We start from the raw sequence: 24,443 nt of genomic DNA, 5'->3' as shown, positions 1-24,443 counted from the left end.
TAAACCCTCGGCTACACTGACCAGGCCCTGCATGACCCAGGCCCACCTCCCACGGCACTTCTCTGCTCCCCACCACCCACTGCAATGGACCACCCTCCACCCCCCGTGCTCACCTAGCACGCGTTTACTTACACGACTCCACTCACATCATTGTCGTGTTGCCAAATGCTCTCCCCCTTCTCCGTCTTCTGATGTTTCCCTTGGCCTGCAGGGCTCTGAGAAGCCTCCCCTCATCCCCGATCAGATTTTATCTCTTGGCTCGGCAGCTTCTACACGCTGTTGTCACTTCCATACCCTTCTGCCTCATCTCATCATGACCATTACACAATCAGAAAAGCCAGCTGACTCTTCCTTCAAAATGTCCCAGAATCTGGACATTTTCCACCATCTCCAATGCTACACCCTGGTGCAAGTCAAGATTTTTCTCAGGATCTCTGCAATTGCTTCCTAACTGGAGAGGGGTCTCCAGCCATCTCTCTCCAAGGACCAGAGGCCCCAACCACCTCTCTGCCAGGTCCTACAGGACAGGGTCCCCGGCCACCTCTCTATTGCGTCCCATAGGACAGGGACCTACCACAGCCTGCAAGGTCATACGGGACAGGGTCCAGCCACCTCTCTCCAAGGTCCTGCAGGACAGCATCCCCAGCCCCCTCTCTGCCTAGTCCTGGTAATTTTTTCAATCATTTAAAAATATAAAAACCAGGGGTGCCTGGGTGGCTCAGTCAGTTGAGCATCCGACTTCAGTTCAGGTCATGATCTCACGGGTTCATGAGTTCGAGCCCTGCGTCGGGCTCCCTGCTGTCCGTGCAGAGTCAGCTTCAGATGCTGTCTCCCTTTCTCTCCCCTCCCTCGCTCACACTCTCTCTCTAAAATGAAGAAACATTTGGGGTACCTGCGTGGCTCAATCAGTTAAGCAGCCAACTTCGGGTCAGGTCATGATCTCACAGTTTGTGAGTTCGAGCCAGGCGTGGGGCTCTGTGCTGACAGCTCGGAGCCTGGAGCCTGCTTCGGATTCTGTGTGTGTGTCTCTCTCTCTCTGCCTCTCCCCCACTTACTCTCTCTCTCTCTCTCTCTCTCTCTCTCTCTCAAAAATAAATAAACGTTTTTTTTTTAAAAAAAATTTTTGTTAAGAATAAACATGAAAAAAAGAAAAAATATTTGGCTCACAGGCCCAAGAAAATCAGGCAGCAGGTCAGATTTGGCCCATGGCCTACCCGTCTTAAAGGCTGAATTGGCAAGGCGCCAGGGAAGGTGGAGGGATGGGTTAGGGTAACAGTAAACATGGTTCCACAGTGTTAAGTCTTCTCAAAGTCTGGAAAACACACAAAGATACAGTCTAGCTGGTAAATGGAAAGCGGTGCGTGTGAGGGTGGAAGCTGGTTGTTCACGTAAGCTTTAACCTGGGTAAGATTAGGTTATCAGGATTGCAGCCGAGGAGCATAACTCAGCAGCGGAGAGAGCCTGGTGGTAGTCAGACTAAGAGACAGCGGCTTTAGTGCAGGCGGTGACGCTCTGGTCCTGCTGATACGCCTGCAAAAGCCACCTGTTAAATGGTCAAGAGCTTTTGTGAGCCAGCTGTTGAATACAGTCATTATTTCCCAATTAGATTTTATCAAATTACAATTGAATAGATTACATTTAAAACAGAGGTAGTAAGTACTCAAAAGCTCATCACTTTCTCATTATTTTATGACATTTTACGATGAGCTTTGCTCTTCAGATGGCTCACATGGAGTGCCTCCCCACGGTGGAGACTCTACAACACAACACGCCAGGAGGCACGCAACCCTCCCCCTTCCCTCCCCCACTCTGCCTTCTGTGACCTCACACTAGCCGCTTGAAGCTGACGGTCGTGGGAATATTTACACCACAGAAATGGGCAAATGCTACAGATCACGGCTTTTCTCCCCGCCCCCGCCAAAGAATCACCGTTAAACATTTACCAGCCCATCACTGAGCCCCAGGTGAAGGAGGGTGGGCGGGATCTAGGGCCGTGGGGGCATAAGCGGAGAGGAGGGGATGGCTAGGCAGTTTTACGGAGATGAGAGACACAGAGGAGGAAGAGAAGGATGCCTCTCCTCCGGAAAACCGTCTATTTATAAAGAAGCACTACCAACCCCAAGACGTGGCTGTGCACTTCCGCTGCGCGCCTTCTCACCAGCGTCCTGGGTTCACAGCCCCAGGGCGAGCCTGTGAGCCCCCAGGCCGCCCTGTGCGGTAGGAGGAAGGAAGCGCTTGCCTAAGATCTCCGGGGAGGTCGGCCAGCACCACAGGCCCACTCTGTGTGTTTACATCTCATATATAGCTGCGTGCTGAGCTATTTGGGCACCCACAGCGCTGCGCGACTGGGTCTGTGTGTATTTATAACCGCACAGCCGTGTGTGGACAGCCCCACATATAGATCTCACCTACATCATTCACACATCCCCGAGGTGCCGGGCCTGCTTACTGACCTCACGTCGTCGGGGGCCTGCCCGGTAATTGACTCTGATGGGAACCGTCCTCTCCCAGCCAAAGGCGCGCGGCCCACCTCCCACAGCCAGGGCCCGCCTCCCTCCCACGGACCTGGGGGGCCGGCCCTTCCTGGTAGAGCTCTGGAGAGGAGAGCGAGCTATAAACATGCCGCGGGCTGACCCGCATATGGAAATGAGGCTCGAGGTTGGGCCTGGCGCCCAGCCACAGGCCTGTGGCCTCACTGCCGCCAAGTATCTTTAGCATGAACTTCATTAACATCACCCCCTCCCCCGCCCCCCTCCAATCTCTCTCCTCCTCTGCCCTGTCTTACCCTCAGTTTGTGGTGTCTCTTTCCAGGCTGCGGTCTGCTTCCTAAGCCTGCAAGGAGGGCCGGGCTCCATCGCTCCCTCCTATCTGACAATATGGCAATAATAATATAATCACAGCTTCCACCGTGCTGGGGGCATCTCTCTCTTATCCCCCCAAATCTGCGTGGAAACCCTATTTTACAAATAAAGAACCCGAGGCTGCAGGGGGCAGATCACTCAGTGAAGAGGTCCCGGGCTGAAGAGGTCAAGGTTGGCATAGGCGTCTGGGGCTCCAGCTCGCAGCCAGTCCCCCCCAGTGCCATCCACCAGGCTGGGAGCAGAGCTGCATACAGGGGAAAGAAGATAAGGTTGGGCCAAAGGCCATGATGGCACAGGCCGAGAGGAGGGAAGGGACGGAATGAGAATCAGCCATGTAGCTTGGGAGAGATGAGGGAGAAGGAAGAAGAAGGATGCCTGCTTCTAGAAGACCCCCAGCCCTTGCAGGCTGCTGCTGGTTGGGCGGGGCTCTCCCCCGCAGTCACGCCAGGCTCAGTTTCCTAAGCCGTCTGTTTGGACTGGAAGCCCTCCTTGAACACAGGCCAAACAGCAACCCTAGACCTTCAAGAATGTCAAGACCTCATTTCTTCACTGACCTTGTGGGCCAGCCTTGGGGAGGGGTCCGGCCACCGTGGGGAGAAGGGAGGGGAAGGAGACTTCTGTTCTCAGCGATCGGTGTCTGCGGAAGCTTCTCTGTTCTTTGCTCCCTTGGACACCCCAACACAGACTGGGGTTAAGCCCCGGCTGGAGTTGGGCTCACCTCCTGCCTCCATCAGTCTTATCACTGTCCTTTGCAGAATTGTCCACTACAGTCCAAGAGCATGAGCCCCCTCCCGCCTCCCTCCCCAATTATGTCCTTCCTTCGCCTCTTCTCTCGACCCTCCCTTCTTCCTATTCCCTTTCTCTACAGTTCTAATGGACTGTTCTTTCTGGAGTCTAACCACTAGCAGCCCCCCTGCAGTTCCCACCCATTGCTCCTGCCTCTGTTCTCTGGGGCCATGCAGAACCATCAATAATAAAAACAATGACAATGAGGATGCCACCAAGGGTGACGGCAAATGTTATTCGGGTCTTATTTTGTACTAGGAGCTCTGCATGCATTATTTCACTTAATCCTCATAAGCAACCCCACAGAATAGGTTCTTCTCCTCTATTTCAGAGTTGGAAGAACTTGGGCTTTTGGAGGATCCCACACTGCACAGCCAATAGGCGGCAGAATTAAGATCGGGACCCAGGCAATCCAATTGGAAAGCCAGTTCTCTCAACCATTGGTCTGCGTTGGTTTCTTTCTGTCTTCCGTTTGCAAACCTTCGAATACTAAAGAATCGTCACTTCTTCATGGGGTGAGATGGTTTGCTTCTTGACCGCATGCCTGCCGAGTGCCCAGTCATCCAGTCTAGTGGCCCATGCTGGGGTGACACCATGTCTCCTTGATCCGGATTTTTCAGGGCTGAGGATATGCCTTTAGCCACGTGCCCCTCAACCTCCTCAGAGGCCCTGTCGGCCAGCCCTCGGCTTTTGAGAAGGAAGGCATTAGCCCAGGGTAGCCAGCTTCTGTCTTCCAGAGACCTACAGGTTCAACCACAAAACGGAGATAATGGGATGAACTATACCACACATCCACTGGGAGCCACGCCCACCACCCCCCAGGAAGACACTCACGGTGACCCATTTGGGGATCTTCCCTAAATCAACCCTGCCCCTCCTACTGCTCCCTCCACACCTCTCCCCTGATTCTGTGCGGTGGGTCCTCACAGCTTCACTCAGGTTGGAAGTGTCCCCTGCCTGCTGCTCCCGGGGCCTCGGCCCATAATGAACCCGGCTGAAGTGCAAGTCCGAGCCCTGCGCATTGTCATCGCAGTAAACAGCCTGGACATGAAGCCCGCCTCCCTCACTCCCCAGAAGATTAATAAATCAGATTCAGACGCCTATTGTTCTGGACACAGTCAGAATCAATTGCGGGATTTTAAATCTCTCAGCACAGAGCAGCTGGCTGGCTACGAGAGGCCCCGCTATGTCTCTGGGAAAGCTGGCCGGGGATGGAAATAAGAGAGGAAAAAAAAGACCAAATAATCAATAGTTACCATGAGCTTGTGGCCATCTGCACCCAGTCTCCTTCAGGAGGCAGGTCCCCCAACCTTACCGTGATTCTCGCTTAGTGAGGGGAGGGGGAGGGGCACAAAGTCAGGCTGGGAAGAGAGGGGACCAGAAGGAGGCAGGTCTCAGATGGGTGGGGTCGCTCCCACCCACCTCCTGACCTCACCAATGCCTAATTCCATCTGCAAATATTTCACTCTTTCAAAAGTGAGAGCATCACTGCCTGAAGCCACCGGGTGACTGCTGGTTTATTATCCCAGAATTCCCAAGAAGAATTCATAGAAATCCTTGTATCTTAGACCAACTACCTCTCTCTTGCCACCCCCACCCCCTAGGCATTGGTCTTGTTGTTGTTGCGTTTTTGTGTTTTTTTTTTTAATCCCCTACTCTCATGGGAGACAGTGTGCCTGCCACTGCCGCCTGAGTGGCTGCTAGCATTTTCCCTAGCTGTTTATGTGGAAAATCATAAAAATATTTGGTGGCCAAAAAAAGAGAGGGGAAATGCTTTGGTGGTCTGATGCAACAGAAATGCTTTAAAAAAAAAAAAAAGTGGGATGGCTTATTCTAATCCAAAAGCATGCATAAACGCCGTATTGATTGAGAAGTACTAGGTGGACGGCATATTTTTCTCAGAGACCTGCCCCACCCCACCCCCTCCGAGCAGACAAAAGCCCTGTTGGCAGCTGGCAGAGGGCAAGTCACTTACGATCCAGCCACAGGGTTTGGGAAGAGCTGAAAGCAGAAATTCTTGTGGGCTGTGTTTTACCCTGGGTCTGGTATTATGCTCCTGCCCCGGTGGCCTGAGTCTCTTGGCTGAAAGAGGAGGCAATCCTCACGGTGATGGTGGTGATGGTGGCGGTGTTGATGTAGATGTCATTGTTGCTACGGCAGCTGATGCTGATCAGAACACATTTGTCTGGGGCGTCTGGGTGGCTCAGTCGGTTGAGCGTCCGACTTCGGCTCAGGTCATGATCTCATGGTTCGTGAGTTCGAGCCCCGCGTCGGGCTCTGTGCTGACAGCTACTCAGAGCCTGGAGCCTGTCTTCAGATTCTGGGTCTCCCTCTCTCTGCCCCTTTCCCACTCATGCTCTGTCTCTCTCTGTCTCTCAGAAAATGAATAAACATTTATGGGGAGCCTGGGTGGCGCAGTCGGTTAAGCGTCCGACTTCAGCCAGGTCACGATCTCGCGGTCCGTGAGTTCGAGCCCCGCGTCGGGCTCTGGGCTGATGGCTCAGAGCCTGGAGCCTGTTTCCGATTCTGTGACTCCCTCTCTCTCTGCCCCTCCCCCGTTCATGCTCTGTCTCTCTCTGTCCCAAAAATAAATAAACGTTGAAAAAAAAAAAATTTAAAGAAAATGAATAAACATTTAAAAAAAATTTTAAGAACACATTTGTCTGCCTTTTACAGTCATGAAGCCTCCTCACATGCATTCTCTCTTTTGATGCTCACAGGGACCTCTGGAGGGAGGTGGGCTAGGAATCATGACCACGTCATGCCCATTCCATAGGGGAGAAAAACAAAGCCCAGAGAAGCAAAGCGTCTTGCCCAGGAGCATACACTTTGTCAATGGCGAAGCCAACGTTCACACCCTGCAGATAAGCTTTGTACCATGTTACTCTGAACCCATAACAGCACTGCCCAATAGAAAGATAAGTGAGCCACCTATGTCCCTTGAAATTTTCTAGTAGCCACATTTTTAAAAAATAAAAAGCAACAGGTGAAATTGATTTCCATAATACACTTCGTATAACCCCCTTATATCCAAAATATTGTTTTAGAATGTAATCAATGCAAAAATTATTCATGTGATATTTTACATTCTTTGTTTTCATACTTAAGTATCTGAAGTCTGGTGTGTATTTTGCACTTGGAGCTCATTCTCATTTCTCTGTGGCTCGTGGCCATTACGGGCCAGCATCAGTCTAGAGGGATTCAACACGGCTTTCATACTGAGCGTGGCCATGAGAGAATCTCAGACAAAGGCAGGCATCCCTGTTGCTTGACTCGTCTTCATTCCTAGAGAGGACAGCCTCTCACCTCCACCTGAGCTCCCCAGACTCAAGTGCCGGAGTCACTTCAGCTCACGACCTCTATTTTTCCTCTTACCTGCCTCCTCTTCCTTCTCCTTCTTCTTGAGTATCACTTGCTAAAACATCTAATAAAGATGTTAGCACTGAGTGATTTGCTAGTCTTCTACAAGCGGCAACATGGTCCCTGTTTTCTGAAAGTTTTCTGACCGCCTACCAAATAATACACGTGCTCCCCCAGGCACGGCGCCCCCTCTGAGTACACCAGGTGTTTATATTGTTTTTCAGGAAGGAGATATGGATGGAAGGAGAAAAAGAAGACGAGAGAGAGAGGAACAAAGGAAAGAAAGATGGAAGGGAGACAGGAAAGGAAGGAAGGAAAACATACTGGGTCGAAGGGTGTCCCCAAAATATTCATGTTCACCTGGAAGGTCAGAAGATAACCTTATTTGTAATTAGAGTCTTTGCACATTTAATTAGTTAAGATGAAGTCATACTGGATTAGGGTGGGCCCTGATCCGATGTCTGATATCCTTAGAAGAAGAGGAAAACTTAGACATAGATAGACACAGAGGACATGGGGAAGAACATCCAGCGAAGACAGAGGTGGAGACTGGGTGATGCTCACGTCTGCAAACTGAAGAACACCAAACATTGCCAGGACTGTCGGAAGCTAGGAGAGAGGCACCGAATGGATCCTCCCTCAAAGCATCCAGGAGGAACCAACCCTACCAACGCCCTTCAGACCTCCATGACTGTGACAGAATAAATTCCTGTTGCTTTAAGCCACCCAGTTTGTGGTCATGTTATGACAGCCCTACAAAGCTAACACAGGAAAGGGGGGAGGGTATCGTTAGGGGCGCCTGGGTGGCTCAGTCGGTTGAGCGTTCGGCTTCGGCTCAGGTCATGATCTCACAGCTCATGGGTTCAAGCCCCGCGTCAGGCTCTGTGCTGACAGCTGAGAGCCTGGAGCCTGCTTCGGATTCTGTGTCTCCCTCTCTCTCTGCCCGCCCCCCTCCCTCACCCCGTTCATACTCTGTCTGTCTCAAAAATAAATAAACATTAAAAAAAAATTTTTTTTTAAAGAAAGGGCGGGGGGGGGGGGAGGCCAGACATTTTTCTAAAGAACAGGTATATGATCAGAAAGAATTTGCAGTTGAGAAAGTGAACTCAATCCCTATCTGCACTCATTCGATTCCTAGTGAGATCGAATCAGCTTCTCTCCCCCTCCTCCTCTCTGGTCACACATTCTGATAATTATTCCTGAGTCCCAGGTTTGCTACGAAGAGATAAAACTTTACAGAGAATGAACTGGTGGTTGCCAGAGGGAAGGGGTGGAGGGAAGGGCAAAATGGGTGAAGGGGAGTGGGAGATACAGGCTTCCAGCTATGGAATGAATAGGTCATAGGGGTGAAAGGCACAGCACAGGGAATGGAGTCAATGCTATCATGATAGTGTTGTGTACTCACAGATGGAAGCTGCACTTGTGGTGAGCACAGCATAACTATAGGCTTGTCCAACCTCTATGTCATACATCTGAAACTAACATAACATTGTGTGTCGACTATACTCCACTAAAAAAACAAAACAAAACAAAACTTAGGGGCACCTGGGTGGCTCAGTCGGTTGAGCGTCCACCTCTTGATTTCAGCTCAGGTCATGATCCCAGGGTGATCATGGGATCAAGCCCCACATCAGATTCCACACTGAGCATGGAGCCTGCTTAAGATTCTCTGTCTCTCCCTCTCCCCCTCTCCCCCGCTCATGGTCTCTCTCTCTCTCTAAAATCAAAAGTAATAAATAAGTAAGTAAGTAAGTAAGTAAGAATTAAACTTTAAAATGAAGGATTCAAGTATTTCAAAGATTTTCTGCTAAAAGAGGGAATCATCTACTCACATGATGCTGAGGACAGGACAAACAAAGCCTAATGAGTAAGAGACGGGGGAAAGCAGTCTCATCCCCACCTGCGGAACGTTTTGAACAAGCAGAAGGCAGGATGGCAATGTGCTACCTGATAAGCTGGCCTGATGAATTCCAGCCCGGAGAATATCAAAAAGAGGCTGTGGAGATTTCATCTTTCTGACATCATCAAAGGAATTCCCGTTTGGATCAGAGAATAAACTGGCTGATCACAGGACCCTCTTCCGTCTTAAAGCTGACCACGTGATTCTGAGTTGGAAGAGCCTGCTGTGGTCTAAGGGCAGTACATTCTCAGAGAGGCCTGAGGTAGCAACTTCTCATGGGCCAGACTCAGACGGGCCGTGGAAGTGGACACTGTAGATGAGGTTCTGGGTCTGTTGGGCCCCAACCTCCAAGAGCCGTGACGTATTCCCCATCACACATGGCCCTGCCCCTGGTCTTGGCTGATCAGGTTCTCCAGCGTTTTGACTAATAGGGAGACTCTAATCCCAGAGATGTAGGAACTAGAGCAAAAACTTGGGTGGATAATTTACAGGGGAGCAGGAAATGTGAGCAAATAGGAAAAACCCATAGGTAAGAAAAGCAGAAAAAAGCAGACTTCCGGTGCTCTGCTTATCTATCTGCACACCAAACTACTCCAAAACTTAGTGGTTCAACACAACAACCATCCTATCATATATCATATATCATTCTGTAAACCAGAATGCCTAACTATGGTGTCTCCAGCATGGTCTTTCGGGGTCATTGGGTTTCGTTTCTTTTTTTTTTTTTTCTTTTTAAAGTTTATTTACTTATTTTGAGAGACAGGAAGAGAAGCATGAGCAGAGGAGGGACAGAGAAAGAAGGAGAGAGAGAATCCCAAGCAGGCTTCTCGTTGTCAACACATGGAGCCTGACAACACAGGGCTCATGACGTGGGCTGAAATCAAGAGTAGGATGCTTAACCCACTGAGCCACTCAGTCGCTCCTGGGTCATTGGATTTCTTACAGGCAGGTCAAGGGCCCAAGAGTGAGTATTTCAGTGAACGAGCTGGAAGCTGCATGGCCTTTCGTGATGGAGCCTTAGAAGTGGCAGAGCATCGTTTCCACTATGCTGTATTGGTCAAAACAGTCATAAGCCCACCCAGATTCAAGAGGCAGGATATAGAGCCCACCTCTCTATGGCAGCGGGGTGTCAAAGAACTTGTGACCATAGTTTAAAACCACCACCTCAGGAAGGAATGAAATGGAAAGAGCTGTTTTCTAGTTCACAGTCCCCTTGAGTGGCCTCATCCTTACAAACAAACCCTCTTTTTACTTGGTTAACTTGAGTGGGGTTCTGTGCCTTGCCACCAAAATAATCCTGTTTGGGGTTAAATTTTGTCCCTCAAAATTGAATGTTGAAGTCCTAACCTCGAGGACCTCAGGACATGACTGTTATGTGGAGATAGGGTTTTTTATTTTATTTTATTTTATTTTATTTTATTTTAGGCTTCATTTGAATGTTTATTTATTTTCGAGAGAGAGACAGAGGTAGAACACAAGCAGGGGAGGGGCAGAGAGAGAGGGAGGCACAGAACCCGAAGCAGCCTCCAGGCTCCCAGCTGTCAGCACAGAGCCCGGCGCGGGGCTTGAATTCACAAACTGTGAGATCATGACCTGAGCCAGACTCTTAACCCGCTAAACCCAGGTGCCCAGAGATAGGGTCTTTAAAGAGGTGATTAAGGTAAAATGAGGTCATTAGGGTAAGCCCTGACCCAATACGACTGGTCTCGTTATCAGGAGAGATTAGGACACAGACACACACAGGGGAAAGACCGTGTGAAGACACAGGGAGATGGGCATCTACAAGCCAAGGAGAGAGGCCTCAGAAGAAGGCAACCCTGCCATCTTGGTCTCAAACTTGCAGCCTCCAGAACTGGGAGAAAATAAGCTTCTGTTGTGTAAGCACCCCCGCCTCCCGCCAGTCTATGGTGCGTTATTAGGGCCAGCCCAGCAGACTACCACAGGCCTGACCAAGCACGTGTGCCCAGCGTGGGCATCCTGGTGCCAGAACACCAGGGGAAGTGTGGGCCTGCAAGCCTGCTGGTTCGAGCAGGTACGGCCACGCGCAGGCAGCTCCGGTGCCCCGTGAGGTCACAAAGCATACTCGGAGCTGCCTCCCCAGTGTGCATCCTTCGGAATCAGGAGATACGGGATGGGGTGACTCATTTCTCCCGTCGCCACTCCTGGCAAAGGAAAGCATTGACTGACACCCTTTCCAAAGGCAGCCACGTGTTTTTCTTGGGAAAGAGAAACATAGTCCTGGTTCCAGCTTTCTTACAAATACAGACCTGTGCGTGTGAATTCACACGTGCATGCGCGCGTGCATGCACCCCCTTACACATCCATACACTCTACCTTCTGTGTTCCCTTTCGGACCCACTCTCTCCCCATCCCACGCCAGCACCGGGCACAAACCGTGGGTCGGGAGACCTGGGTTTGGTCCCAGCTCTGCTAAGCTTCACTGAACTTTCCCAATTTGCTGTTTGCTCGGCTTTAGAATCTAGGAATTGGCCTACAGATGCCTTCTCGGGATGACTTTCAGCACTAAAGGCTCGTGGTTCTGTGATCTCAGTACAGGGAAGAAGCTCTCGCCTAGTGTTAGAGCACATGGTCTCTGCTGCTAATTAGCCATGAGCATCGCACGTCCTCTCCTCTTGTCTCGATTTCCCCCCACTGCGAAGCGTGCTTCGTGGCCTCCAGGCTCCCCAGTGACATTCCGGGACCCAGAACCTGGTCTTTTTCCCACACGTTCACTTTCCAGACTTCATCTGTCTTGCTCTTCCCACCTTGAACAAAGACGTCTCTTTCTAGCCATCCTGAGCCTCCCCATCTCCTCTCACGGCTTTGATCTCGCCACCACCCAGTCCCTCCCCGACATCCATTCCCTGAGGCTCCTAGCTCCTACTTTTCCCTCTCCATTCCAAGTTCCACCTCAACACGGGGATGGCCCGTCCTTCACCCTGGCCTCCATTCAAGGACTTTGACTCCCGTCCATTTCCACTCCCTCCCCGACGGTCACTCGGGAATCTGCCACCGCCCACACCAGCACCTCATCCCCTGCCACAGCAGACACCCTCCTCCCGTCCATCTACTCCTTCAGAGCCCAGCCTTTGTTCTCTTTGAGACTGCTCTCTCCTACACGCTGAGTTCCCTCCCTTCCTAGGTGGCCCAAGGGTCACGATTCCTCATTTAACCCACTCTCCTGCGGTCACTGCCAACCCTTCCCCACCTTGTCCCCCAGTCACATCAACCCATAAAGCCTCGAAGCTGTGTAGTCAACCTAACAATGTGCCCTTTCCATCACCAGCTCCAGACACCAGAATTCCACTAGAGAAAGACGTTTGGACGAGGTCCAAACAAAAGGTCTCTAACAGCAGCTGTCCTCAACAGAGACTGACCGTCCCTCCACTGGTCCCCACCAGCCAGCCCTTCTTCGATCCCCCCCAGCACCTTCCAAACCTCCCTCGGCCCCGCGAGCCCCCAGCCTGGGATGCTGACCATCTCACTCTCACGGGATGACCTCACCTCCTACTTCGCAGAGAAAATAGAGGCAATCAGGAAAGGACGCCCTCACCTTCCTGCCACCCCACCTACGACCTTTGCCCACTTACACTGCCCTTCCTGCTGCATGCAAGGGGTCCTCCTCCCCCTGTCCGGGGCTAATCCCACCACCTGTGCCAAGATTCCACCCCACCCCCACCTCCCTAAGCCCTTGTCCCACCAAGGAGCACACCCCCCTCTGCTATCCGTGTCATTTCCCCAGCTGTGGGCACCCTTCCCTCAGCCCAAATGCTTGATCACATCCCCCTTTCTGAAAAAAGAAGAAAGTCCTAGCCTTTAGTCCTTGCCTTGAGTGGCAACTTACTTCCCTGAGACCTTCCTGGCTGAGGACCCTGTAAGCAGGCACGCGTCTGCAACATCTTCTCTGTTTTCCACGCCTGGAGGGTTTTTTTGTCTATTTTTTTTTTTGTTTTTTTAATATATGAAATTTACTGTCAAATTGGTTTCCATACAAAACCCTGTGCTCATCCCAAAAGATGCCCTCTTCAATGCCCATCACCTACCCTCCCCTCCCTCCCATCCCCATCAACCCTCAGTTTGTTCTCGGTTTTTAAGAGTCTCTTATGCTTTGGCTCTCTCCCATTCTAACCTCTTTTTTTTTTTTTTCCTTCCCCTCCCCCATGGGTTTCTGTTAAGTTTCTCAGGATCCACATAAGTCCACTCCTGGAGTTTTAAGGTGGAAATCCTTGAGGGGCTTTCTTTCTTTTAATAAAAGGGTATCGACTCACTACTGATTGGCAAAAGAGTCAAATCATGCAGGAACGTTTAAAAACGTTTAAAAAATGCAAAATCCCCCCTGCCACAGAGAGCTAGTTTCCGTGCGTGCCCGTGTGGCTCCCAGGCACCTGTCTACTCACAGACATGCACACGTGCCCAGCTCTGCACAGATAGGCTCGTCGTCCACGAGCAGTCCTCCAGCCAGCTTCTCTCACAGCACCACAGACTGTGGGTGTCTTTCCACGTCCACAAATGTGGCTACCAGGATTCTGGTAAAAGAGAAACCCCTTCTTAGTTCCTCCTTCCTAGTATGGCACCCTCCTGTACCCCCACCTCAGGGAGGGGCACCCTCAGCTAACCCGTAAAGACTCTAGGTCAAGATCCGGTATTTCCCTTACCACAGGTGGCAAGGGTCAGATCAGCTCCAGCAGGATCTAGGGGAGGAAGAGAGAACCCCCAACACCCACCCACACCCACCCACACCCCCCCCACACACACACACACACCTGGCTGCTAGTGCTAGCAGCATCCAGAGGGAAACTCTACAAGAAAGTTCAGGAACACAACCCAGCTTCCCTTCTGACTCATGGAAAATGGGCCTGCAGCTTCTCCACGGCCCCACATGGCGGTGAGGACTCCAGCTATGGTATCTCACAAACCTGAGTTTGAATCTCCACCCCGCCCCTGGCCTGGTAGCAAACAGCTACCATGGCTCGGAGCCTGTTTCCCCATCTGTAAAATGGGAATAATAATACCTGCCGCGCGGGGTGCAGACAGCGCAGGTGACTGGCTGGCATTGGTGCTTAGGCGAGGGGGGACAAATGGACGCAGAGAGTATTCCGCCCCCAGGGGGAGAGAGCCACAGAGGAGCCTATGGTTCGGAAACATGTGAGTCGGGCTGGACGATCCGGGGCCTCGGCAATGACAAGACTGGAGGCTAACATGTGTTGAGTGCTTGGGTGTTGATTAACTTACTGAATTCTCACATCAACCGTATGCGGTAGCAATTAGGAAAAGAGAAATCACCCTGAGTCCTTCGAAGAGAAAAATGTAATACAGAGAATTGGCTTTCTTAGGGCTGGAAGAGCAGAGAGGCCAAACATCAGAGGGCAGCAACAGGAAGAAGCTTCTAGGCCGCCCCCAGCTACGGCTGGACAGACAGAGAGAGCGGGTGTTACGGCTTTGGGATCATCCAGAAGCCAGAATCACAGCGGCCCTGTGCAGCAAGGGTAAACACCATGAAGGAGAAGGAGCCGCTTCCAGAGACCAGAGGCAGTGTGGGAGAGAAAGAACACTCTGGCCTCTCCAACCCTGCTCACCAAGCTTCTGTCAGTCCCTTCCCTTGGTTAAACCTTCCTGGAGGCTGGCAACCACAAGGGTCAGTCCCTCTTCGATGCCGAGCAGGGGGAAGGTACAGAGTGATTATCAAGGCCAACAGGCCCAGGCCAGCACAGGTGCTATTATCTCTGTTTACACGTGAAGAGACGCAGCGCCGAAAAGTTAAGTAACATATCCAACTATCACACAGCTGGTAGGTAGAGACGTGGGGATTTGAATCCAGGCAGCCTGCCTCCAGAACCCACCATTTCACTGCAATGTTCCAGCACCTCCCTAGGGCCTCTCGTCCAGCAGCTAGTGGCTTTCTCTTGCTTTTCTCAGTCTTCCCTCCCTCCTCTCTTTTTATTTCTCTTGGGCACAGGCAGTGTTGCTGACGCATACAGAAGGTTCTGGGGTCAGACAGACTGAAACTACACTCCCAGCCCTGCCACTGATGAGCTGGGCAACGTTACTCAACCTATTCAGTCAGTGTTTCGTCATCTGGACAACGCGTGTCATCATAAATGGTGGTCAAGCCGACACAGTGAGGTAGCTGAGGGTCTAGCATCTTATCACATTTGTTCCCCAAAATGCTGATTCTCCCTCCCTCCCTCCTGTGTTTTCCCTTCTTCCCATCTGTCAGAGCTTTGGGTGGTCCTTGACAGGGTACCTGCTCATCTCAGCTGGTGGCTCTCGGGGCAAACGTTACAAGCCCCATTGGAGCTGAGCCTCCAGAGCAGCAACACCTCCCTCTGCAAGTCCCCTGCCGCCCTCCGGGCAGCTCTGCAGCTCTCGGAGCCTCAGTGTCCCCAGCTGGAAAGTGGGTTCAGGGAATAGTTCCCTGCCGTCTCCCAGCTTAGCTCATAGAAGAATCCGTCGGTCAGGTAGAGCGATTGGATCTGTCTGAGGCACAGGCCACTTATGACAAAGACACATGGCCGGTTGGGCTGACCTCCCACCCCACGTGCTCCCTCAACCCTCCCCCACACCCAGGAGCTGGCTTCGGAAGTAACAAAGGGGATCCCCGTGCAGGCCTCGCCAAGTCTCCCTGTTAGCCAGCCTCTCTGCAATGGGGGGTGGATTTGGGAAGATTCTAGCTTGGGTCCTCTCTCTGCCCTCATGAGCCCTCTGGCCTTGGCAAGATCTATTATGCCGGGCCTCAGCCTCCCCCTCTGCCAACCGGAGGAAGAAGCACCTTGCAGTCTCCACGCAGGGGGGCTGCAGGGAACAGAAGGCATACTCTGCAGGGAGATTTGAAGAGAACCTAGTGAAGGAAGAAAGCTGTTACCTCCCCCAGGACTGAGGCCCTGGTAAAAGCTGGAGGCACTGGAAGGGCCCGTCGCTAGGGCCTGCCACTGCAGGGACACAGAGCTGCAGCACCGAGGGGAGGGAGGAAATCGCCCAACCTCTCTCTTCTGGGCCTCTGATGTCCTGCTAGTATCTCAGACAAGCCCAGGAGTCCAGCCTCCCGGGCATGGAGAGCAGGGCCAAGAAGCTATCTGGAGGACACAGCTGTCACACCCAGCGGTGCCACTGTTGTCCTGGAAGCGGCAGCCGGCTGTGAAGAGCTGGGCTCGGCTCCTGCCGCTAGGAGGCGCTCCTCGAGCTCCAGGTCTCGGTTTCAGACTACTGACTGCAAGAATGCTCCCCCCCACCCCGGCTCCGTCCTGCCCCTCCTTCCTCCAGGCCAGTGCAGGAACTTGGTTTTCCCTTGTCTGCGTAGGGAGCAAATAATTCACAAAGATGACAACCTTCAGCGCCATGTCTCATCTCACAGGGTTCAGCAAAGCGTCAAACCCCCCCTATCTCCACCGAAGCTTTAAAACCCTCTGCCTGGCTTACCATCGAGCTACCGTGAAGCCTACCAGCCAGGCCTTCCATCTGTGACGTGCCCTTGGAGGCAAGGAACCGACGACGTGAATCACACTGAGCCCGCGCGGTGTGTCTGGTACATTTCACCCACAGGCAGTGTAGCTCTCACGGGGTCTGATGAGGAACACTCACTGGGCAGCCAGGCCAACCCCGGGAGGGCTGCCGAGCCCCTCTGGCCTCACTTTCCTCGTTGTGAAAACCGTAATGCGGCCCTTCTGCGGGTTGCCGCGGAGAGAGAAGGACCACCTGGCACAGAGAAGGCTTCCATAACCCCCTCTTCCCCACATCAACCCCGGAGTGCAGATGTGACACATGAGGAAACAAAGATCATGGCCAGGAAGGGGTTTCTCACGGACCCACGCCAGCAAGTTCTTCTCCGCCCCGGGGTCTGCCTTCGCCCAGAGCCAGTGGGACGCCACCTCCCACCCCACAACACCCCTCCCAGGTGACCTATCCCCCATCAGGGCACCGTCACTATATTTTGAAGAAGCCAAAAATATATTTTCTTTCTACCAGCTTGAGAATACATTCTGTGGCTTTATTTTTCTGGTAATTACAGTAGTTCCGCCTTATCCACCAGGGATACGTTCCAAGACTCCCGGTGGATGCCCGAAACCACATTGAGTGCCAAACCCCACAGACACTATGTTTTGTGCCGTGGGCGCCTCCCCACGATAAAGGTTAACTTCTACACTAGGCGCAGTAAGAGACGCACAGCAAGGACTAACAATAAAATAGAGCGGCTACAATAATATACTGCAATAAAAGTTATATGACTCTCTCAAAATATCTTAAGGCACTACACTCACCCTTCTGGTGAGGATGTGAGATGATAACGTGCCCACGTGATGAGAGGAAGTGACGTCGCGGCAGGCTGCCCGTGGACCTTCTGATGCTCCCTCGGAAGGAGGGTCATCTGTTTCCGAGCCACCGTTGACCACAGGTAACTGACAGGGCAGAAAGCAAAACTGTGCATAAGAGGGTTTGCTGTATTTCTTTGTTGTCACGAACACAGGGGAACTGGGGTGCACAGCCGGGGTCTCCGGCCTCCACGGGTGGAGATGGGGGTGGCGGGCAGGAAGAGCTCACTGGGGCAAGTCCCAGAGTGGAGCATCCGCACGAGGAGTCAGTGGTGCTGACAGCACCTCTGGATTTTTCTCTTCTTGAAAGAAACCGCCAGCCCTGGGGATTTGAGTCAGGACCCTGGGAACCTCAGCCCTGTTCCTGACCCCGCCGGTAACCCAGAGCAGCGCACTCCTCCGGGGCTAGAAAATGGGTCCTTTTCCTCTCCTGGGAAGCAATGGGGTGAGGTCAAGTTATTCAAAAAGCTTGGATCCAGGAAGTCGATGTTGTTTAGAAACGGACTTCGGAGTTTCGGCTTTGAGTCCTGATGTGAACTCTGACCTCGGGCATATTACTTTATCCTTCTGAGCCTTGGTCTCCTCATCTGTGATGTAGGGGTACTAATGCATACCTCTGGGTGTCATTAGGGGGGTGCACTGAGGTCACGTCAGAGGGGCCTTTGCATAGTCCTGGAAGTGCTCAGCAAACAGGAGGTACATGTAGGGGAGAGAGGATATCAGAACAAAAGCCACCCATCCTCTCCTGCCCATTCGGGCCAGGGGTGCCGAGAGCAGCCTGTGGGGGTTCTTTAGGCCGAGACAAGGCTCCTGCCTACCGGCCTCAGGCCTCCCTGGCCCCCGCTCAGCCAAGGTTTCCTGTTGTCCTCTTTTACTCTTTTTAAAGAAAAGAAAAGAGGCATCCTTCCCCTGGAGACCTTTGTCCTAAAACTAGCTGGGGAATGCTAGAGACATTCACTCCATGCTGAGAGTGTTGAGCCACTTTCTGGGCTTAAAAAAATATATTATTGTTTACCTAATGGTTCCTCTGTGAGAAACGGGTGTCTGTTCCTTTAAACAGAGCACAGCTCGGCAGACAGAGTGGCTCCGCTCGGTGGCAGCCAGGGGGGTGGGGGGGAAGGAGGGCATCCTGTTGTTGAGTAGAAAGACAGAGACAGACAGACAGACAGACAGGCAGGAAAAGGTCAGCACAGACCTAAGCAGGGGAACCCAGCTCTTTTTTTTTTTTCCTACAGGGAATTTTCTTTTTGAAAAAGAAAATATTCACTTTCTTGTTTCTTTGCCTATATTTTACCAGTCTAACCCAAGATACCGCTGGCTTACTTAAGACGGGGGAACTTTCTCCGAGTAGAGTGGCATGTCAAGATAAAGAAGGTCCCGCCAGTCTCCGGTTCTCACACTTTATACAGAAGATAGCGTATTTTGAAATTTCCCCGGGTTCGGGACTCGGGGTTAGGAGTGAGGAAAAACACATCTCGTTTGCTGAACGGCCCCGCTCACTGCACACAGCCCTGCCTGCCAGGGAGATGAGGCACCTCCATTTCACAGTTGCGGGAAGCACGGCTCGGGCTGATTAAGGGCGTGCCCGAGCCCAGAGACAAACACGGGTGGTAAACTGAGGTTTCTCCCCGCGTCCTCAGGTTCCTCTTTCCAGCGTACCACACTGCCTTTCTTGTAAACACGCAGCGGATCTGAGGGTGGGACAGAGGGAAGACGAGAGACAGACGGGGTGGGCTTCTGGCTGCCTGGTTTACCAGCCTCTACTTTGAGCACCTCTAGCAACCCCCTGGTTCTTAGAGTTCTCCAGCACCAAGGAACGAGCCCAGCGTCCTCATCTCCCAAGGGCGTGTCCGATTCAACCACTAGCAGTCAGCAATGTTACAGAGCATTTACAAAATGTAAGAAGTAGTTTGTCAGTTGTCCAATCAGACCGTGTGGCTCTGCTCCTTACAGTTAGAAGGTGGCCCATAAGATCCTGTGGATCTGGGGTGCCTGCGTGGCTCAGTCAACTGAGCGTCCAACTTCGGCTCAGGTCATGATCTCACGGTCTGTGAGTTCGAGCCCCGCATCGGGCTCTGTACTGACAGCTCGGAGCCTGGAGCCTGCTTTGGATTCTGTGTCTCCCTGTCTCTCTGCCCCTTCCCGCCGCCCCCCCTCCCATGCTCTGTCTCTCTCTTTGTCAAAAATAAACATTAAAAAAAAATTTTTTTTTAAATCCTGTAGATCTGATCCCTGTCTGCTCTTCTAGTCCCTTCTTCTCACCCTCATCCTTGCTCTCCGTGTGTGGTCAGTTCCTCTAACACAGTGCCTCTCTAATGTGAGCTGCGGCACCGGCCATGGCCTGGGAGCTGGATGGAAATTTGGGAGCTCAGACCCATCCCAGAACTCCCGAGTCAGAATCTGCCTTTTGATAATATCCCCAGGTGCACCCTAAAGTGTGAGATGCACCACTATCCCACACCCCAGATTTTCCACCTCAGGACCTTTGCACGTGCTGCCCCCTCCATCTAGACAATCCTCTTTTCTCTTGACCTGGCTTGGCCCCACTCATCCTGGACTCATATGCCACTTCCTCAGAAAAGCCTCCCTCCATCCTCCCTTCACTTAAGTTATTCTCCCTTAACCGTCCAATTCTTTTCATTCAGGCACTTTTTGCAGTGTGTAATTACAGAGTTATTGCATGCCCGTCTCCGTGAAGGCTGAGACGATGTCTCACTGCCTGCGCAGGAACGCGGTAGGCTCTGCACAAACACGTGTTGAATGAATAAACATGGGGCTGTTTCTGGTTCTGGTTGGAGAGAAGCCCACAGACAGAACCCGCTGGGGGCATCGGTCTCTCTAGGCATTTCCATTCCATTCCAGCAAATATTTACTGAGTGCTATTATGTGTCCAGAGCTAGGGTCACATATGCAAGGAAACTACTTGTGACAAAGTGCCTCCCAGAATTTTGGCACAGCAGTTCTGTTTTCTTGTTCAGGGCACAGGGTCAGGGGCTGAATAAAACAAAGCCAAGAAGGCTTCGTTCCTGGTGGTAACGACAAGGAACCTCAGAAGAAGGGATAGGAAATTAATATTTCCTAGCCCCAAGGGACATTAAGGAGGACACTTGTTGGGATGAGCACTGGGTGTTATATGTAGGGGATGAATCACTGGAATCTACTCCTGAAATCATTATTGCACTATATGCTAACTCACTTGGATATAAATTTAAAAAAAAAATAATAAAATCAATCAATAAATTAAAATATATATATATATATATATATTTCCTAGCCCCCACTTCTGGGCCAGACACCTACATAGCTTGCAAGTATCAAAGACAGATTTCAAATACAGGAGAATAACATATGAATTGCTTGATTAAGACCCATGACTTTTGTCTTATTTTGTTTGTAAATGAAATTAACAATCACACAGTTAAAAAACTAAGGGCGCCTGGGTGGCTCAGTCAGTCAAGAGTCTGACTCTCGGTTTTGGCTCAGGTCATGATCTCACAGTTTTGTGAGTTCAAGCTCTGCATCAGGCTTTCCACCGACCCTGCAGAGACTGCTTGAGATTCTCTCTCTCTCTCTCTCTCTCTCTCTCTCTCTTTCTCTCTCTCCCTCTGTCTGCCCCTCCCCTGCTCAAACTGTCTCTTGCAAAAGAAATAAATAAAACTTAAAAAATATTAAGTAGTAAAGAAAGGCCTCATTCCTCCCCGCCCTTATTTCCAGTCTCCAAAAATAACTATTTTTTAACTCTTTCACCTGGTGGTTCTGGTAGTTAACTCGAAATCTCTAAATATGCTTACTTAATTATTTCTTCATTTGCCAGTTTTGTATATTTGCTGTTGATTCCTTGCTATGATATCAAGATGTGATTTTAGCTGCTTTCTACCTTCTTTCTTTATTCTCCTCAAATATTTACATCACTGTTGATTAATTATATTTGTAACTCCAAGTAATATCTATACATTATATTCATCTTTCAACTATTGTTAGTATTTAACTTTATACTTTATAAAAATATTAGGGCCCCTATCTTTTTCTAGCTCTCCTCCCCACATCCATCTCCTAACTTCTGACATATGTACCTTTACATTGTCCATTGATAACATTTACATTCTGTTGTTTGGCAAATATAATTAAATCTTCAATTCTTTACCTATAGAAATATTCTCAAATATGAAAATGAGCAGTATTTACATTATTATTATAAATCATATTCCTAAGTAATATATATCATGATTATGCTTTCTTTATCCTTGACTTTATGTTTTCCCTTGAGTTTCTAATTGCCTTTTTTCTTACTTTATTTATCTTTATAATCACCTTTTTTTTTTTTCTTTTCAAATTCTCCATCAGGCAAAGTATTCAGTTAGCAACACTGCCCAACATCCTTACCCCAACTTCCACGCCATCTTCCTGCATGTTTCCTGTCTAGTCCTCCTGAAAATTCTCACAAAGTGCTCTCCCGGGTTATTCTACAATATTCCGAAGCTTATGACTTCCTCTTTATCGATTCACTCCCTCAATTTCACTGGAGGACATTCTCAAGTAACTTCCTAAGAAAGAATTTGTAAGAGATACCTTCTCTAAATCCTTGTATCTTTTGAAAACATCTTTCACTTATTCAATAACTTTTCTGAATTACTTTTGAAAATTACTTTTCCTCATACCGCTGAAGTCATTTGCTTCATTACATATTCCAGGACCCAGCATCACTGATGAGAAATCTGATTCTGATTCCTGTGTAGATGACATGTTTTCTTTCTTTCCTTTTTTCTTTCTTCCTTTAGGATCTTCTCGTTTCCCTTTGTGCTCTGAAATTTCACACTAATTTCCCTTTTTGACCTGTTTTTTCACTCACCTTTCAATTTATAAACTCATGTCCATCAGCTCTGGAAATTTTTAAACATTCCGTTTACAAATTCTTCCCTTCTATTTTCTTTATTCTCTTTCTGGAACTCCTGTAAACTGAATATTGTCTCTCCTGGATTCAACCCCTGCCTTTTGTCTTTCATAGTTTCTACCTCTGTCCATTTCTACCTCTGAGCTATCTCATTGTCCTTATCAAACAAGCCACCCATTGAATTTTTTCATATTACTGGTATTTTTCATCTCGAAGAACTAGATCTTATTCTGTAATTGTTAGGTTTGGGGGCATGCCTAATTATCATGGCATAGTATCTTCTCAAATCTCTGAGAATATTAATTAGAAATATTAATTAGAAAATGAATTAATTACAATTAGAATATTAATTGTAATTCTTCTCTGCTCTCTAAATTGTATCTTCCAAAGTGTCTTTCTTAGTCTCTCTCACCTTTTGTCTCTCTCTCTCTCTCTCTACCTCTTCCCCCACTTCTCATTACAGATGTTTCTCAAATATTAGATGATTCGTAATTATCTGTTCACATTTTAAAACAAGGCAAAAGTAACATAAAGATATTTTTCCTAACTTATTCCATATATTTAATATATCAATATTTCAATGAGATTTTCCACACATACTGCTTTATATACACACACATATGCACACACACACACACACACACACATACACTCATATATATAGACTAAAAGGTAGTTTAACAAGACAATTTGTAGGAAGACAAACAAGGAGGAAATATTCATGCTTCCCCATATTATAAATTTACAGTAATTAAGTCAGTGTGGCATTGGTGCAGACACTGGCAAACAGACCAACAGAACAGAATGGAGAGCCCAGAAACAGACCGGCAAATAGAAACTAACCACATGCAATGGTGACATTATAGATCAATGGGGAAAAGATGTGTCGTTCAATAATTGGTGCTGGGCCAACTAGCTACTCATATGGAAAAATTAAAATGAAATCTCTGGCCCACTCTACAAATAGAAATAAATTCCAGATGGATTAAAGACTAGACTTTTTTGTTTTAAGTGCTTTGCATTTTTTAAAGAAAATAGAGGACATGATCTTTAGTATACTGGCATACAGAAAGAGCCTTAAAACAGAAAGAACAAAAAATTCCAAAAGGAAAAAAATGAATACATGTGGTTGAAGTAAAATTTTAAAGTTCTATATAATAAGTGACCCCATAAACAAAGTTAAAGGCAAATCACAGAATAGATGCTCGATTCATATGACTGATAATGGATTGATACCCAGAATATATCATGGGACCTATAAACCACTAAGAAATGAAACAGGCAAGAAAAAAGAAGTAAAATTAAAAGGGGAAGGCAAAGAATGTAAGCCATTATCAGCAAAAATAAACAAATTATGGTATATACTTAACGTGGGAGAGCATACAGCGGTTACCTGGAGGGATGAGAGTCTCAGGAGAAAAGGAGAGAAATTCACGTGTCATTCTAACCCAGAAACCAGCCTGTGCTCTTCCTACACCCACCTGAGCTTCTAAAACAGTTAAGTCTTCATCTCCATCAGATCTTTGGTTGCAGGTAACAAAACTTGACTCTGATTAGATAAAAGAAAACAGTGTTTTGGAAGGATCCTGGCATAGCCCAGAGACTCAAGGAAGAGCATAGAGAGAGGCAGGAACATGGCCTCTCTGGGTCCTCAGTCTATGGAGCACATAGACCATTCCTTTCAAGCAAAGTCTCTCGGCCTCAGCACTACTGATATTTTGGGCTAGATGATTCCTTGTTGTGAAGGTTGTCCTGTGCACTGTAGGACGTTTAGCAGAATCCCTAACCACCACCCACTAGATGCTAGCAGCAGCCCTCCAGGTGTGAAAATCAAAAATGTCTTTGGACATGGCCACATGTCCCCTGGCGGGGCAAAATTACCTCTGGTTGAGAACTTCTGACTAAGGTCCCCTGAGCAGCAGCGACACCTGGGAACTTGTTAGCAATACAAATTCTCAGGCCCTATCTCAGACCTCCTGAATCAGATACTCTGAAGGTGGGCCCAGCAACCCGTTTTACAAAGCTTTCTGGGTGACTCTGGTGCTTACTCAAGCTCCAGAACCACTGAGCAAGGCTTGGTCCTGGAATGACCCAGCTGCAACTTCTCTCCATCCACATGTGTAACCTTTCAAGATTCAAATGCTTGGAAGCATGTACCTCCTTCGTCTAGATTAAATTGCAGGCCCCTCTACCTATCAAAAGAACATGAGCATTCTTCACAGAGTTAGAACAAACAATCCTAAAATTTGTATGGAACCAGAAAAGACCCCCAATAGCCAAAGCAATCTTGAAAAAGAAAACCAAAGCAGGAGGCATCACAATCCCAGACTTCAAGCTGT

This window comes from Prionailurus bengalensis, chromosome E1 (genome assembly GCF_016509475.1).
Source record: "Prionailurus bengalensis isolate Pbe53 chromosome E1, Fcat_Pben_1.1_paternal_pri, whole genome shotgun sequence".
Classification (NCBI taxonomy): domain Eukaryota; kingdom Metazoa; phylum Chordata; class Mammalia; order Carnivora; family Felidae; genus Prionailurus; species Prionailurus bengalensis.
Note: the sequence above shows the minus strand (reverse complement) of the source record.